This window comes from Ictidomys tridecemlineatus, chromosome 10, assembly GCF_052094955.1.
Source record: "Ictidomys tridecemlineatus isolate mIctTri1 chromosome 10, mIctTri1.hap1, whole genome shotgun sequence".
NCBI classification, from domain to species: Eukaryota; Metazoa; Chordata; class Mammalia; order Rodentia; family Sciuridae; genus Ictidomys; species Ictidomys tridecemlineatus.
Window position 1 is genome coordinate 132,639,498 of NC_135486.1, and position 18,731 is coordinate 132,658,228.

The following is an 18,731-nucleotide window of genomic DNA, read 5'->3' on the forward strand; positions in this document are numbered from 1 at the left end:
GGTGAAACGGTGGACGTTTTTCCCCATGCCAGTCTAGACATGGCCTTGCATGGTCCCTCCTCACTTTAGCTCTGTCCCTAAGCGTCACAAGGTCATGTTCCCTCCCGTGACTCAGGCAACACGGAGATTGGAGAGGAACACTTGACGCAGCTCCCCCCACATGTGGCCACCCACCCCTGGTCTTGGGGACTTGGCAAGCTAAGCACACGAGGCCATGGCAAGTGGCCCGGGTATGGGCCAGGATTGCAGCCAGGAGGGCACACGCTTTCTGTGAACAAGACTGTCAACCAGCAAACAGGCATTTACTTATTGGGGGGATCCCGCATGACCGAGGTTGCCAGTCTGCAGCCCCCAGTTCTCATTGAATGCCCCTCAGGCGTGCAGTGGTTCAACAAGCTTAAAACACGAGTCTTTTCCAGAGACGGGAACAGACCCTGTGGCCCCCCTGCCCGAGAGCCCGGAAGACAGAGCCAACCGCGGAGGTGGAGAGCCACCGAAGCGAGGAAAATGCTCCTTTGACATCTGAGAACTCTCTGCCCTGAGCCTGTAACCGTCAGACAATCCCACGTTTCCTCACCAAAGCCCCCAAGGCCCATATCTCTCCTCACTCTCCGATATCAGTGGGACCCTCTTCTCTTATCACAGTGCAGTGAAAGACCTCTGGACTTCGTCACGGGTGCCACTGGGACCCCCAGACCGTTGTTCGCTGAGCCAGGAAGAACAGAGAGCAAAGGTGACAATTGCCTCCCCCCCAACAAAACCCCACAAGCTCAAACCTCATTCACACACTCGTCCTCTGGGCAAAGCGACAGCCATTTAAAATAATCTAACGTGGATCTTCCTGGAATGACACGAATAGGAGTTGAGGATTGGTTACTCCCTGCTCCCTGCGGCCACCTCTGCTGGAAGCCCGCCAGGAACCAAATCAGTTGAACAGTCTCTTTAAAAGAAATGGAGATTAGCAGGTGTTAAAGGCAGATTAGCAACCAAATGAGTTTCTCCCTGGCACAATCAGTATTCAAAGAGGACGGGCTTCGGGGAGAACTTGGACTGCTGCTGGCAGCCTGTTCTGGCAAGACGACGTGGTGCCTGGATTCGCCAGGACTTAGAGAGCTCAAGACACCCGCGTGCCTGGTGTTGGCAGCAGGCAGGTACTCGGGACCCGTCAGGGACGGGCGGCAGGGTCACAGCAGGTTGGGTTTGGCTTTTCAGGAGGCGCATCTGAAAGTTCCATCTTTGTACTTTTTTTTTTTCTCCTTGATTCTCATTCTGGGTTCTTGATCTGGGTCCTGACTCTCATTCCCAGGCTCCTGTCTGTGGTCTGTCCTCTCTGGACCCCGAGGTTCGCCTGTGGGGCTGGGAGGGTAGAGGGAAGGGTTTGAATAGACTCAGATGAAACGACCCTGGGGGCGCCCATCCAGATCACGGGTACCGCAGAGCTGCCCGCCCTGGAGGCTGGGAGTCCCCGGCACCAGCAGGCCAGCAGACTCCCCGGGTAGCACACGGCTGCCTTCTTGCCGTATCCTCTTGTGGCTGGGAGAGATCATCTCTTACGTCTCTTGTCCTGAAGGCACCAGTCCCATTCACGATGACTTGGTTAGATCTTGAATGTCTTCCAAAGGCCATGTGAAAGCTTTAGTGCTGGGGCGGTGGTACTGGAAGGTATGGAACCTTCCAGAGTGAAATTGGTGGGAGGTCCTTGGGTCGTTGGATGCATGGCCCTGAAGAGACCCTTCAGAGAAAGGGATCCGAGCCTCTTCTTCTCTCTTTTTGGTTTGATAGCACTCCCAGCAGGACATGCTCTCTCAACACAGGCCAAAGCAGCGGAGCCAAATTGCTCATAGATTGAAACCAAATCAAAACTATGGGCCAAAATAAACCTTTTCTCTTTATAAATTAATCATCTCAGTCATTTTGTTATAGTGACAGAAAGCTAACTAATGCAGAGATACACCCTTATGACCCACCTCCAAATACCATTACAATGGGGATTAGATTTCAACAGATAAACTTTGGGAGAGACACAAACACCAAATCCATGGTCATAGGTTTTTATAGATAAAGGAAAAAAAAATCTCTTTATTAAGTACCTAGTATATACCAGGCCCTTTGGAAATTGATTTTAACCCAAAAGACCTGATCCACATTAGATTTGCCATGAGAGAAACTAAAGACAGACCAAATTCCTTATTTCTTTTCTTCCCAATGGTTTTGTTATTTCCTTCTTAATGTTATTTTGAATTTGTTTTGGCTCAAATTATATTATACCCTTGTCATCTCCATTAGCTAAAATGTATTTATGGCTGATTATGCATGCAGAAAATAAATTAAATATCTGAATAACATTACCAGTAATTGGTGAAATTGCCTCATGTTTTCCCATCCTTACAACTAAAAAGGCATCAACAAATGACCGGGAAAACAAAGGGATAATCCATTATAATTGTCCATATTACCATAGAGATAGGACAGACACAATTATGGGCAATTTCAGTGTCTAAAAATCAAGTACGATGAAAATTATATTGAAGTTAACAACAACAACAAAAAAATCACTTGTGCCGTTGCTCCAAACCAAGGGGTAGTCAGGAGAGTAGACGCCAGGCCCGCCCTGCAACCCAGCCGCGACTCGGAGGCTGACATTGAATTGCTTAAGTTCCTACAAAACATCAACCGCAGCTGAAGGGCTCATTTGGATTTGCTTGGGTGATTCCCCATGATAGGGCTTCCCTGGCCACCCTGCTGGTTGATGGGTGAGACATTTGTGCTGATTCAGAGAGAGATCCTAGTGGGTTTTGTACCGCATCCAGCACAGCCTGGTCTACTTATGTTTCAGGCTCTACACTGGATCAGGGTGGTGTCACCACTACTGAGGCTGCTCACTTGTGGGTTTTCATGATGATCCGAATGCATAATATTTAATAACCATCATGGCACCGAGATTGTGCCATGGAGAAGGATGTCAGATGTTGCGATAGAGCAGGGTCCTGGGACCCCTTTCTGGGCAGGATCAGCAGAGGCCCCAGTAATGTGGATTCACAGAGAAGCTATTTACCAAACAACATGGAAGTCTTTTAATAGTTTAACAGTCGTACCACTGTGCCCCAGCTAAATATCAGCACTGAAGGAACACACACACACACACACACACACACACACAAGACCAAAGGCTGGGGCCTCTCATTTTACCTCTGTTATCTGGGTGGTTTGGCTCAGCATCCTGCCAGGTGAACATGCCAGGAAAGTGTACCCTGGAGGGCCCTGGCAGGTGACATGGCAGCCCAGGCCAAAGGCCATGTCTACAAGGCAACACCTTCTTTCTCAGCATCAACACCTTGAAAGCCACCATCCTAACTCACAACAGCAGAGGCCCTGCCGCAGTCTGGCTGGGCACAATTCACGAGCCACTTATTAAGCAGAAATGAACTTTATTTTTAGAACACACAGGCCACACCACACAGCTCTTCAGGAACTCCCTCAGAGCCCAACTGCCACCACCAGCTTCCCACAAGCCTCTCAACCCCCCACTCCTCCTGCTCTTGAGGCCGATTGGTTGGGTCACATGGGCAGAGCCAAAAGAGTCCCCCAGTGAGCAGCTCCGTGGTCTGAAAGGGCGGGGAAACAGCCCAATGAGCATCACCACAGAGGAGCCAATCAGCTGGCAGCTGGAAGCTTGCTGGGGCCGCTGTGAGCCAATCATCAGCCGGCAGCTGGAAGTTTGCTGGCAGCTGGAAGTTTGCTGGGGCCCCTTCAGCTGTGGCTCTCAACATCTCCCCCTCTCTGTTTAAACAACAAGCATGTGGCTTAGGGACCGTGCCTGCTTAGGTTGTCCAATACTACATATGGTCCTAACCCGTCATCGGATGAGCTGACCTCAAGGCGTCAGCCTCCTGTCTTAGGTTGGTACCATGCAATTGGATCTTACCCATCATTGACTACCGGTCCAGCATACAGCCACACCTGTAGATAAGCCTTTGTACCAGTGGGGGGATGGGGGGGTGAGGTTCTTTGCCTCATCTCTGTTGGCCCCCAAATTTTAGCTGAATGACCATCACAAGCAGAAGGGAGGAGGATACACCAAGCCAACTGACGGCTCCTTTTGGAAAAATTGTACCACCGATGACACCATCAGCAAAAATACCCCAACACTACCACAAGTCGCTGCACCAACAGATAGTTCACAATGCATAACAAATGATACATAGTCCAGGCAAGTGCTGCAAGCAGTTCAGTGATAGCTATTGCAGAAGCTGTAGATTGGTTTTATCTTTGTCTTCACCTGCACTGGGATGAAGATAGGAATTTTGGCAATAATGGCTAAAGAAAAAATTATGTAACATTCCAGTAGGCACTAAAAGAAAGCAATTTTCTGAACAATTTACATTATCCTGAACAGAATTATTAAATATATTGAAAAGGAAAGGTGAAAGTAAACAAACACATCTGTTAACCTCCTTTTTTGTTTACATATTAAAACAATCCTCAACAGCTGTTTACCCAATTTAAATTAAACCATTTAAATCACGTGAATAAAAAAGAAAATTTGGATCTATTTTTTCATGAGTGCTCATCATATATGATAAATGGACATATATCCATGTACATACAAACATACAACACAAAACACAAACATACAACATACAAACATACAACACAAAACACAAGTGTGCACACGTAATATAATACATACAACACATAACATAATAGTAAAGGCCTTATAACTTTTTACAGGTGAAATCTCCATTGCAATGTTTAAAAACTCTATAGTCAAAAAATAGAACTTATCAGCAAAACATTAACCTAGGTCTGTATGAGCTGTATGATGTGGGAAAGGGCAATAATAAAGTAGATATTGAAAAAAAAATCCTGGTTTCATTAGCCTCCAGGTGTGGGAGAACCACTGTCGAAGATGTAATGATAGCCAAACTGGAGTTCTGGATATCAGCTGTAATGGATTTGAGCAAAATCATCTTCTTTTTGGTCTGTAGAAATCGCTTTAGTTAATCTCTCTGGAATCCAAATCAGCTGCTGTTCTCCCTGTGGAAACACACAAACAGACACCCGACTCCAGACAACCACTGGGTCAGGACCTTTCCATTGTCCTGTTAGAATATCCTTTCAAAGTACCTTGGGCTTATGTACATTTTTTGGACACATATGCCTTTCTGCAGCACTAAGCCTTGATGAACCCAAATTTTAAAAGTTTAGCATAAAAAGGGTTATTTTAAGTTTATCTTTGGGGGATATATACCCCTTCCCAATTCCCTCTTTTTGCTTTAATAAGTACATTTTAATAGTTTGATAAGCTCTTTCAACTATGCCTTGTCCTTGTAGATTGTATGGGATTCCTGTTATATGAGTAATGCCAAATGATGAGCAAAATTGTTTAAAAGAGGTAGAAGTGTAGCCAGGACCATTATTTTAATTGTTTTGGAACGCCCACAGTGGCAAAATTTTGTAAGCAATGAGCTATAATATCTTTAATTTTTTCTCTGGTATGAAGGGAGCCCATCAAAAATCCAGAAGAAGTATCAACTGTAACATGCAAATATTTTAATTTTCCAAATTCTGGCAAGTGTGTGACATCCATCTGCCAAATATGGTTAGGTATCAATCCTCTAGGATTGACTCCAATCAATCTTGTGGTGTAACTTGTGGTAAAAAGGTCACACAATTTTGACATTGTTTTATTATTTGTCTAGCTTGTTCCTTAGTTATTTTAAAATGCTTTTGTAAAGTATTAGCATTAACATGGAACCTTTTATGAAAATTTGTAGCTTCTTCTAGTGTAGAGAAAATATGTATGTCATGTGTAGTTTTATCTGCTAAATCATTGCCCAAACTAAGGGCTCCAGGCAATCCTGTATGTGCCCTGATATTTCCTATAAAGAATGGATCTTTTCTGTCCCAGATTAGACTTTGTATAGTGGAAAACAAAGAGAAAACAGTAGAGGAAGGGGAACTCCTACCAGCATCTTCAAGGGATACTATAGCATTAACTATATACTGACTATTGGAAAATAAATTAAATACAGAATCTTTAAACATCATAAAAGCTTGTAATACTGCATTAAGCTCTACCTTTTGAGCTGATTGTTTGGGTACTAAAAATGTAAAAGTTTGATCAGGTGTAACTATTGCTGCTGAATCATTATTTGACCCATCAGTGAATATATTTGGAGCATTCATGATAGGTGTTTTTCTTGTCATTTTTGGAAAAATTACAGGAAGCGATGACCAAAAAGACAATAAAGGATTAGATGGTAAGTAGTTATGAAATGAAACATTAGATTTGCACATGATTATTGCCCAAGTATTTGACTCATTAACTAACTTATCAATTTGATCCATAGTATATGGAGTAATAATTTTATTGGGAAAAATTCCAAACACTCCCTTTGCTGCTTTTATTCCTTTGAGTATTAATTGTCCTACAGCCTCAGGATACCTAGTAAGAATAGTGTTAGGAGAATAAGATAAATGTATCCATAATAATGGACCTTCTTGCCAAAATACTCCTATAGGAATATTTTTTGTTGGTAGTACAATAAATACTAAAGGCAAACTTATATCAATTCTATCCAAATGCATATTTTCCATATATGTTTCAATGATTTTTAATGACTTGCTTCAGGCGTTAACATTCGGGGTGAATTTGGATCTGATGGACCTTTTAGGATATCAAATAAAGGTCCCAACTCTCCTGTCGATATGCCTAGATAAGGCCTTATCCAATTTATGTCTCCTAATAACTTTTGAAAGTTGTTAAGTGATTTGAGTTAATCTACTCATATTTGAATTTTTGGTGGATGGACCATGGTTGAGGATAATAGAACTCCTAAATAATTAATTGGAAAATTTAATTGTACTTTATCTATTGCTATCTCTAGATTATAATATTTAATAAGTTTGTAAGTGTGGCATAACATTCTAGCAATGTGTTTTTATCTTTGTGTGCTAATAATAAATCATCCATATAGTGAAATATTTGTAGTTCAGGATTTTGATTTCTAAGTGGCTGGATTACTTTGTTAACATAAATTTGACACATAGTTGGGATGTTAGCCATACCTTGAGGGAGTATTTTCAATTCATATCTCTGATCGGGACCTTCATGATTCAGTGCAGGGATAGTAAATGAAAAACGTGGACTATCCTCAGGATGAATTGGAATTGAAAAAAAAAACAATCTTTAATATCTATAACTAAAACAAACCAAGTTTTTGGCAAAGCAGACAATTGAGGAATCCCTGATTGAGCAGGTCCCATAATAACCATCTCATTATTAATGGCTCTTAAATCTTGCAATAATCTCCATTTACCAGATTTCTTTTTGATGACAAAAATGGGAGTATTATCGGGAGATACAGAAGGTTGTATATGTCCTTCCGCTAATTGTTGTTTGACCAGGTCATGGGCTACTTGTATCTTTTCTTTAGTCAAGGGCCACTGAGGAACCCATACTGGTCTTTCTGATTTCCAAGTAATTTTTATTGTCTCAGTGACCCCTCCTGAAAATCCAATCCATGTCTGTCTGTTCCTTGATCTATTTGTATTGGTGCTGCTATACCTTGTTCTTGTTCTCCAAATCTTTTTCCTTTCCTAAAACCTTGGTTTTAGGAAATAAAACCTAATAGTGGACACATTTGAATTGATGTTATTTGTTAATGTTAGTCCTAATTGATCTAGGACATCTCGTCCCCATAAATTTACAGGAAGATGATCCAATACATATGGCTGTATGGCCCACCAAATGCTGAGCACAATTCACAAGCCACGTGTCAAGCAGAAAAGAACTTTATTTTTAGAACACACACACCCCACCACAGGAGCTCTTCAGGAACTCCCTCAGAGCCCAACTGCCACCACCAGCTTCCCTCAAGCCTCTCAACCCCCCCCACTCCTCCTGCTCTTGAGGCCGATTGGCTGGGTCACGTGGGTGGAGCCAAAAGAGTCCCCCAATGAGCAGCTCCATGGTCTGAAAGGGCGGGGAAACAGCCCAATGAGCATTACCGCAGAGGAGCCAATCAGCTGGCAGCTGGAAGTTTGCTGGGGCCGCTGTGAGCCAATCAGCTGGAAGTTTGCTGGAGTCCCTTGGCTGTGGCCCTCAACAAGGCCCAACCTCTGTCACCACCATTTTGGCTTTTAAAGCCAAACTCATGTGAAGTTGAACAGAAAGGAAGATTTCAAATCCACCCAAAGAGAAAGATGAGAGAGAAGCGGGGGAGGGGGGAGGCCTTATTTATGTTCTATATAGAGAAAGAGAATCCTTTCCTTTCCATGGTTGCTATCAGAGGGAGCTTTATAAAGCTCAAATCAACTCAAATCATGTCAAGTCACTCCTCAAAATTCTTTAATGGCTCACCACCACCAATTCCTTAATATGGTGGACAGGGGACTTCATGATGGAGTCTTGCCCTGATTCCTATTGCCCAGATCTGGCATCCAAGCAATAGTGAACCACTTGCAGTATGGGGACATATCATGTTGTTCCATACCCGGCACCCCCAAATTGGGTGATAATCCGCTACAACCCACATATCGAATATTGGAACTGGTTGCCAAAAGATGACCTGGTTGCCTTCAAGCAAGCACCCTGAGCACCACAAGGTCTGCCACATGCTATAATTACCTTGTTGCACTGAGCGGTCAATATAACCAGGAAGTTCTAAAGAATTCAAAATGGCAGCCAGGCTCTCACAGATCTTTATTTAGGGGAAATGAAGGTGTATCCGATGTAGTCTAAGATTGTATGTCAAAAATGAGCAGGAGTTAAAACTAAATCCTGATCATATCCAGGACTGGTAAGTAAGGAGTTACTAGGATGTTCATACTCTGCCAGTGGAAATGCAAAATGGTACCACCATGTGGGAATCCATTCGGCAGCTTGTTAAAAAAGGTGAATCTACCAGATGACCCCCGACCACTCCAGTCTGCCGTACTTATTTACCCAAGAGAAAAGAAAGTGCATGTCCATGTAGGCCTTGTACCCACACGTTTGTCAAAGCCTTATTTGTGGTAGCTTAAAGATGGAAACAAATTAGATGCTCCCTGTGAAACAACAGAAGGAGATACAGGCGCACCCACGCCAGAGAATTCTACCAAGCAAGGAAAAACAGAGGGACCATTGGTACGCGCAACAGCGAGGGTCAGTCTCCAACTAAAGATTCCCAGGGACCGTAACCATACAAAATTCTAGGAAATGCCAATTAATCTGTAGCAACAGAAAGCAAGTCGGATCTTCCTAGAAACAGAAGGAGGAAGACAGGAGAGATTATCAAAGAGCAGAGAGAAACTGCGGAGGGCACAGCTATATTCAACACTTTCAATGTGATGGCGTTTTCCAAGGTGCTTAGGTGAGTGAAACCTCCCCAGACCCTACGCTTTAAATGTGTGCACTTTATTTCGTTTCAATGATACGTTAATCAAGCCACCAAAAAAAGAAAAAAGATTTAAAAACTGAGCAAAGGGGCACACTCTATGACCAAAGACTCTTTGTAGATTGGGAAGTGACAACGACATATTAAGAAGGTGAGATGGGAATGCTGTGGTTTGGGAAGTATGCATAAGAGGTTGAGAATGGTAACACTTCAGAAGGAAAAACAGAAGACACAAAAGTCTCCTGGTCCAGCCTGTCCAACGCCAAAATAAACTGCCCCCCCCCCCCGGGCAGCGAGGCCCCGGGGTCCCCAGAAGTACTAATTGGACGGTCATGAAACAGACCTGGAGATGGGCTCTCGCTGGTGGGGCCACCGTCCTCTGAGCGCTCCAGGATTCTGGTGTTTGCTTGTTCACCAGGTGGCACTGTCGGGGAGCAGGAGCGGGCAGTGAACTCTCTGCTCAGAATAAAGGAAGGGAGAGAATTCAAAGGCCTGGGACTTCAAAGGAGGCCAGTTGAAAGGAAACCGGCTCCTCTTCAGACAGAGGAGTCGCACGTGGGGACAGAGAGGAGCTGTGCCTCTGGGGGGCTGGGAGGCAGGGAGAGAATCTCAGGGAGCGGCTGGGCCCCGGGGCTGGGGGCAGAGGCCCCGGGAGGCGGGGACAGAGGCCGAGGTCATCAGGGGGTGTGGGCAGGGGTGGGGAAGCCGGATCTCGGGTGATTTCCTCGCAGACAGGAATGATCCGGAATGATCTAAAGGACAAAACCCACCCGTGGTCAGAAACGTCCAGTGGCTTCCTGTGGCACCCAGAGGACCATTACAGTTCTCCATCGGGGAAGCCGCAGGCCGTGGAGAAATGTGAACAACACGGGTGACACTTAAAAACAAAGGCGGCCTGGTCCGGAGGGCGTCCCTCCATGGGGACAGTGAATCAAAGGTCCTCGGAAGCCATCCCGGGTCCCACCCTGGCCTACGGGGAGAAAGGGACGATGGCTGAAAGCCGAGGGGCTCCGAGGAGGAGCAGTTGTGCCCCCAACCCCCAAGAGGCACAGGGGAAAGCAATCAAGTGCCATTGACCAAAAGACAAAAAGACGACCAAAAGACACCGAAAAGATGAAACCAATTTGGGTAAAAGAAAAAGGAGGTCGGCTCCCTGGTGCCTGGACGCCAAGGTCAGCATGAGGCACCTGGCCCTGCTCCCCATCCCACATGCCTCCTGGGCCCTGGGAGGGAGGACGGCCAACTCCCTGTCCACCCCGCAGTCCTCCCCCAGAGAGGACCAAGGGACAGCACAAGGCCCAGAGAGCAAGTCCTCCTGGGGCACGGTTTCCTAAAGGGCAGGGAGAGGGCAGGGAGAGGGTCCCGGGGTGACCACCCTCTTCAAACACTTCCCAGGCACCCGCCCCTCTCCTAGTGGGCAGTGGGCCTCATCCCTGGACTGGGTGGTCGCTCAGGTCAGACCTGTCCTCAGAGCCAACAGTCCGCGGTTCCAGGGAGGAGGAGGAAGAAGCTGAGAGCTATGACTCCCGACACTCCCGACACCAGACCTGTGGGTTCCAACAACCCATGATCCAGCTCGGACACCACCTGGGACTCCAGGGGGTCATCTCCAGTCCGACACTCACCACCCGGACTTGGCATCGGACCCCACAAGTTCAGGGCTGGGTTTCATAGGACTGCTCCCACGTCAGAGGCCAGCGGAAAGCTCTGGGTCTCCTGTCCCCGTGACCAACCGGATAGACCTGGAGGTTCCCACAGCCCTGTGGAGGGACCCTCCTGGGACACCGTTAACCTGCTGCAGAGGATACAGATGAGCCGTGGGCAGAGGGACACCCAGGTCAGGGTCCAGAAGGATCCTGAGCACAGGAGCCTGTGTCCCCCTGAAGCTGGCCTGTGCCATCCTCGTGGCACATGGGTGCCACCAACTCGGAAGCCTTCATGCGGCTTTGGCTTAGAGGGTTCCGCGGAGGATCCACGTCGTGGGCAATGGATCCTCCACCAGCTCCACCTCCAACCGCTCTCCCCTCCCTAAAAGGCAGGGGACGGGCTGGAAGTCCCAACCCTCTCCTCACATGGTTGGTTCCTCTGGCCCCCAGCTCCCTCCATCCCAGTGAGCCCAGGAGTGACCGAAAGGAGCTGAACCTCGGTATCAACAGGGACCCTCGTTTGGGAGTGTTTGGGGGGTGTCTGAGCAGCTATCAACGAGAGGAAGCCGTGGGGTTGGTGGGGGGAGCTCCTCAGTCAGGATCCTGGGGGGGAGGAGAGGGGCCTGGTAGGGTTTGTCCCCCCACTCCTAAGTGGTGAGAAAATCCACAGAGGGCCGCGGAGATGACCAGGTCCTCAGGCACGCCCCTCTTTCCCGTGACAATAAGCAACGCCGTCCTCGTTCCACACAGAACCCTAAACTCCGCAGCTAGTGCCGGGACCCAGGCGTTTCCAGAGAGTTCTCCGTCCCCGCCCCATCTCACCTCTCTGCACGCACGGAGACGCCTTCTAATTGTCACCACATCGTCACGGCAATCTCAAAAGAGAGAGTGAGCCAAAGGCCACCAGGGTCTTCTCTAAGCGGAAGACAAGGCGGAAAGCACAAGTGTGGGGTGGTGGCCGGGTCTCAGGATGTGGCCTCAGAAGACCCGGGTCCAGACTCGGCCCCACCCTGAAACTCCACCACCCCCCCTTCATCTGGGAAACCGAGTCCCTGACGAAGCCCCGGGCTGTGGTTTGGATGTCAGGTGTCCCCCAAAAGGTCACGGGGGAGGCAAAGGCCTTTAGAGGAGAAGTGACTGGGTTGTGACACCCCCGCCACACGGTGCGCTGAGCCACTGATGGGGGTTAACTGGGGGGCGCCTGCAGGCAGACGCGGGCGAGGGCCGTGCCTTTGGGTTTTTACTCTGTCCATGGTCAGCCGCCTTCGACTCTCTCTGCTTCCTGGTCATCCTGTCTTGAACATCATCCCTCTGCTGACCCTTCCGCCATGATGTCCTGCCTCCCCTTGGGCAGCACAGTGGAGTGGGCCGTCTGTGGGCTGAGACCCCAAATGAGCAGGTCCTCCTCTAACTCTTCTTGTCGGGTCTCTTGGTCACCGCGGTGGAAAAGCCGAGTGAAGCCACACGGAAGCACCTTAGCCACTGCGCACGGACACACACGTCTTACACGGTGGCACTCTGAGTTGTCACAGCACACCAGCCCTGAACCGGCCCAGGGGTCCTCTATCCAGGGTGATTTTGTCCCTCAGGGGACGCTATCTGGAGACATGTTTCGTTACCAAAAGTTGAGAGAGGGGTTGCTGCTGACCTCTAGTGAGGAGAGACCAGGAATGCGGCCGAGCCTCCTCCTCCGATCCTCAGGATGGCCACTTGTGACGGAGAATCACCCAGCCCCACCTGTCAATAGCACCCAGGCCGAGAGGCACGGGTTCGGAATGAGCTGATGTGTTCCGACAGTTCAGGAACAGAGTCGGCGTTCCACGGATATTTATTAAATAAATACCCAAACACACCAAGAAGGCGTCGAGTTCAATCATGTGCCTAACAGGAGGTATCAATGTCAGAGTAAGTCAGCAAGCCCGGGAGACTGAGGAAAGAGCCACTTCCTTGCACCTCAAAGAAGCAAGTGTGGTCCACGGACCACCTGCTGCTGGAAGGCGGCACCCTGGACCCATAGGATCAGCCCCTGTATTTTAACGAGATCCCGGGTGCTTCATAGGCACATTCAGGTTTGACAGGCACCATCCGAAAATCTACCCTGTCGAGTTGAAAATTTCCCAATTGTGGTTCTAGGTTCCAACCAATTTGTGCAGAAGCCAAGGTCCCCTCGAGGTCAGCCCTGACACAGCCTCCCTCTTGGCTATGAGACCTGTCAACCCACAGGTAGCCTCTCCCACTGGACACTCTCCATGTGGGTACCAGACTCCGTGTCTCCCAGGCATGAGCAGGGCGTGCGCGCTCTCTCTGTTCACCAAGCTGACTCTAATGAGAGGCGGCATATCATCAATACCCCCTACGCAGAATCTGCACGGAACGCCACAGCTGAAAGGTTCCTGGAAGAAGAAAAGAAAATCCTATTGCGACTTTCATTTGGAGTTTGATCGCTTCATTGCCTTTTACCCTCCGGGCTAAGGGGCAACCAAGAAAAGTAGAATCTGCAGGATGCTGGGCACCCGGGTCCCTGTCCATCTGGGATGCTGCCTGGACTGTGTCCTCCTGCACGGGGACAGGGAAACATGCTCTGCCTCAGCCCAATGCCACAAGCCCACCAAGCGGGACCATCACATTCTTCCTCCAGAGAATATGGGGACATCAGAATCCAGAGTTTACTGAGCACTGGGCTAAGTACCAAGGCACGGCTCTGAGTGTGAAATATCAAATTCCTCATTTTCTAGATCAGGAAACTTAAGCACAAAGAAGTTCAGCCACTTTCCCAAGGTCCTGTACCTAGAAAGTGAGCGGCGAGGCTGAGATTGGAACCCAGAGGTCTGGCTTCCGAGTTGGTGCCCTCACCCCCTGTTCCGTTCCGTTTCCACTTTATGAGAATCAATGAGGTGGAACTTCAGCCCTGAGGAAATACCCACCCTGGTAAAGGAGACACACAGCAGCTAAGGTGTGTCATCCACAGGCACGTGGAGCGAAGAAGCACGGGTTTGCTCCACCTGGGACCGACACATCCTCCCTTCTTCCCCATCCTTTGTCTAGTTTGGCTCGGTGGTTTGGAATCCAAAAACAGAACATGCCAGGCACCTTCTAGGTAGTCATTAGATACTGTTAAAAGAATAAATAGATAAATCCAGGAGTGGCGCACACCTGTCATCCCAGAGGCTCAGGAGGCTGAGGCAGGAGGATGGCAAGTTCAAAGCCAGCCTCAGCAAAAGCGAGGTGCTAAGCAACTCAGTGAGACCCTGTCTCTAAATAAAATACAAAATAGGGCTGGGGATGGGGCTCAGTGGTCGAGGGCCCCTGAGTTCCATCCCTGGTACCTCCCTGCCAAAAAAGTAATAATAATAAAAAGTAGATAAAATATTTGACAAATGATTGGACCTGTTTCTGCAGTGAGACTCTTCTCACGCTGCAGATGAAACAGCCTCAGTGTGAACATTTGCTTTCCTCTTTCCGCCAGCGCCGTCCCGGAGCCCCACCTTATCTGTGGAATAGCTCCTGTCCCCAGCTCCACCTGGGTCGTTCCCACTGGTTCTGTGATGACCTCACACTGCAAAGCCCCGGCCTCAGCTGACCAGCCAGGCTGAGCTCCTGAAGCATGCCCGGCCCATGAGCACCTTTCTTTAGGAATTTTGGAATCAGGAGAAGGAAAACCACAGCCATCTCTCCAGGTAGATGAAGCCACGGGGTGGGGGGGGGGGGCTGGGGAGGGAGATCTGCGGGCATTTTCCTCATTTTCATCCCAGGGACGCAGGCAGCCCGTCTGCGTCACCAGAGCTGCATGAAGCTTTATGCTAATGCACAGCCAAGACCCAAAGATGAGAGAGAGAGAGAAATTACTCCTGACGTCGTTCAAGTCTCCGTTTCAAGACACTTACCCTCTCTTGAGCTGTCATATCTCTCTCTCTCTCTCTCTCTCTCTCTCTCTCTCTCTCTCTCTCTCTCTCTCTCTCTCTCTCTTATTAAATATTGGGAAGGGAGGTAATTAGACCCCAAAAGGTGACGTTCCACCTGGAGGGGCTCAATTTTATTGAGCCGCACCAGCTGAAGGAATCCGGTTCCTTCTGTGCCCGACTTCTCCCAGTGGCTCTCTTCTTGGCCAGTGTGACGGGCGTTCATGGGTGATGGACGAGCAAGGTGCTTCTTACATTTCTCAGAGCACAAGGGCCTGCCAAGTTGACACACTGGCCTCCCGTGTTTGCGGGTGCCATGAGCCATCTCCCAGGGTCTGCTCACCTGGATGGTCTCGGCACTCAGATCCTGCTCCTGCGGGGCTGAAAGACCGTCGCCGGGGCTCTCCCCAAGCATCTGATTTATACACGGTGGTTCTGCGTGCCCGTCGCAAGCTATGTCACAGGAACACTGAGGCTCCATGGAGAGAGCCCTTCGGATCCCCTGGACCTCTATTTTCTGCATCTTGCTCCGAGGATCCTCAACCACCACCAAGAAGGGATGGGGTGGTCCTTTTCCCGGCTTCTGCCGCCGTGGCAGCTCTCCCTGCCGTTTTATATCCTTGGGTTTTGCACAGAATATGTGCAACATTCCGACACCCTCTAGTTTATTTCTTCAAAAATTGAAAAAGGCAAATATGTCCCGTAAAATTAATGTTCATGATCTCCTAATGGGTCCTGACCTCAAGTGTGAAGAACATGACCTTGGCAGGCCCACAAAGCCCTTCCCGGCTGGAATTTGCATCAGATGAATTGATGAAGCCCAAGGTCACAAATTGGCTCCCACAGATAGGAAGAGACATTTAATTTGAGACCCACGTGGTTGGCTAGCATAATGTTCAGAAACAAAAAGCTTCATTTCCCAAAGCTGCAAATAGAGATTTGCACACTCTGGGGCTTGGGTGGGGGGCAGAGAAGTAAGCAGCAAGGTGGGTGACGCAGGATCTGTGTCCCCTTATAGCTGCAAATGGCTGGAGCTGAGTGGGGGGCCTGAGCCGGATCCTTCTATTCCAGGCCTTTCCCGAAATAGAAATTCTGGTCAGGAAGCAATGCCAAGCCCACACGACTCACCCCGGGGTCCCCAAGTCCCTTCCCACCCTAAACCCCATCTCCCTCTCGATTCTGCAAGCCGGGGCCTCTCTCCTTTTGATCAATGCCCTTTTGCTAAGATGCAGGTCAGTGTAATTCTCTGAAAGGTTAGGAGGACAGAGGGCTCCAAGAGGGCTCGCTTATTATTTCAAATGCCACCATCCCGTTCTCTGGCATGCACAGAGTTATTTACAACTTGACTCCCGTCACACCTGCCGTGTCTGACCTGCCTCCCCCGCCCACCATCTCTCCAGCCCCCAAATGGGAGTTGGTGGCCAAGAGCCGCCCCTCCCGAGCCAGGGTGGTCTCTAACCTAAGAGGGGAGCCACAGCAATGGGTCATTTCTGTACCCAGCCGCACTTTCAAAGTCATCAATACAATGCACCTATTTGGAGGCGTGTGGGGGTGTGGACTGTATCCACGTGGCTGCAGAAGCCAAGGTTAGAAACCCAGTACTGACGTTGTAAACTAGTGAGCTACAAAACAGAATCCTTTCCTCCTCTCCATAACGTGCGGCATATGGTTTAAGAGGTGGGTCATTTCAGTTAAAGAAGCACTTCAGGGACAAATATCCCTCCCGGAAGATGGCCAGCCCTCTGTCCACTCCCTCCGGCCAGCCAGAGGCTGAGGAACGGGCAGCATCGGCACTTCCTACAAGGGACTGGTATCCAGGAATAAAAACTTCATTTCCTGATAAATCTGGAAAGTGCCGATTTAAATAAATTCAGACCCGGCTCTTTATTGCAGAATCGGTCAGAGCTCTCAGTACCATGAACGAGGGATCGAGGTAGACGCGACCTGCAACATTTCCCAAACTCCAAGAACCAGGCAACTCCTGAACCTGGGAGTTCCGCCGCCCTCGTGTTCTTCCAAATCCACCACAGGAGATTCCGATCTGAGTCCTTCTGTGGGATCAAGCATCGATGAGGTCGTGAAGCAGATAAGAACCACACGAAGATCCCACTTCCCACCCCGAGGATGACCAGGACCACAGATTGATACGACGACAACGAGAGTTGGCAAGGACGCAGAGGTACGGGACCCTCCCACCTGGCTGGTGAGACCGTGAAAACATGCAGCTGCTCTGGGAGAAGTCTAGAAGCTTCTTATGAAGATCCAACGTGCAGCATGACCCAGAGATTCCGACTCCTAGAAGGAAAATACCTCTCTGCATGTAAACGTTCCCAGCAGCTTTATTCAAAATAGACCCAAATAAGAAACGACCCAAATGCCCGTCCGGGGGTGAGTGGGTGAGTGCGATCTGTCTTTTCAAGGTTGTTATCAACCAGCAACAAAGAGGCAGGTGGAGCCGATCCACATGAACCTCAAGCGCATCCCGATAAGGGGACAAAGCCAGGCAGGAAAGACCCCTTGTTGTATGGTCCCATTTGTAGGAGAAGCCCCAAATGGTAAACACAGAAAGGGAGTAGGTTGGTGGCCGCCGGGGGATGGGACAGGGACTATGTATAAATGGGCAGGAGAGATCTCACTGAAGGGACGCAACTATTCTAAGACTAGATTGTGGTCATGGCTGCCGAACGGTAAATTTTCACAAAATAAATAAAAATCATGACATTTCAAATGAGCGAATTTTACAGTATGTAAATCATACATCGATAAAGTTGTTTTTAAAAGAATGCTATTGCCCATGAATGAAATAAAATTTTATCCACCTAAAAAAAAAAAAAAAAAAAAAAGTTCCCTTCCGATTTTACGCTCAGCCCTGTGCTTGCTGGAGATAGTAAGGAAGATTTCAGGCACTAAGTTCTGCTTCCCATTTCGGAGCGTTGAGCAAACTTTGAGTTCAAGCACCTGCCTTTTGAGTGGTGCTCAGAAGCCTGGATGGAATGAATTGATGGGAGAGAGGGTCCCGTGCACAGGTATCTGCACCCTGGAAGTCCCCCTGAGCTCTGTTTGCACCCTGGACAGAACCAGACCCAGCTCTCGGGCGTATTCAAATGGAGTCATTTATTAGAATTCCAGGGCCCGAAGTAGACGTGCTCGGGGAGGGAGGCTGGACTCTTTGATCCGCCTGGTTCCACTCTGACTTCTGTCTAATTAGCAAAGCTTTTGAGGCGGCGTGATAAGCATGCAGGGCACCGCCGCACACGTCTGGCCACTGACTAATTAATTAATTTTTGACTTTGAGCAGTGACACTTAATTTGAAAACTTTCTACCATCCACGGATGAACATGGGAAAAAGTAGGGCAAGAGATTCTTAAATATGCTAAAGGTGCTATTCCAACTCCCGCCGATTTCCGAGAGGGCCCAGCGGGTCAGGGAGTTACATAAAGCCAGGGACGGTGGCTGGGGAGGGCCAGGTCAGCTCCAGGTCCAGGGTATGCTGGGCTCAGCCACCTGGCCTCTCTCTTCCCTTCCTCATTGGATCTGAAATCCAGTGGTCTCCTCAGCAGCAGCCTTGTTTATTGAGCACTGACTGTATACATGGTCCGCACAGAAAAAAAAAAAAAAGTGTGTAGAGGGGTAAGACCCAAAATGATTCACAGACAGGAAAATAGGAGCAGGGACCAAGTGTCCAGAAGATGATTAGATGACCAATGTCCAGACCTGGGGTCTGCAGGTGACACCCCGTAGGCCAAAGCCAGCCCACACCAGGGCTCACAGATCCTGCTCTAGGTGGGCTTTGTTTTATTTTCGG

The 18,731-nt window shown here is 48.7% G+C and overlaps 2 long non-coding RNA genes across 3 annotated transcripts in view; one reads left to right on the plus strand and one right to left on the minus strand.

The window, feature by feature from the left end:
- LOC110597977 (uncharacterized) overlaps positions 1-18,731 on the minus strand; it is a 66,381-nt gene that overhangs the window by 28,696 nt on the left and 18,954 nt on the right. The gene's annotated exons all lie outside the window — the stretch shown is intronic.
- On the plus strand, positions 960-17,653 carry LOC110597976 (uncharacterized). 2 transcript variants are annotated; one of them, XR_002483766.3, is made up of 3 exons: positions 960-1,151; positions 14,493-14,703; positions 16,819-17,653. It is a non-coding gene; the product is annotated as an uncharacterized LOC110597976 (long non-coding RNA). The 2 variants fall into 2 exon arrangements; XR_013427039.1 differs by having other exon boundaries at positions 961-1,147.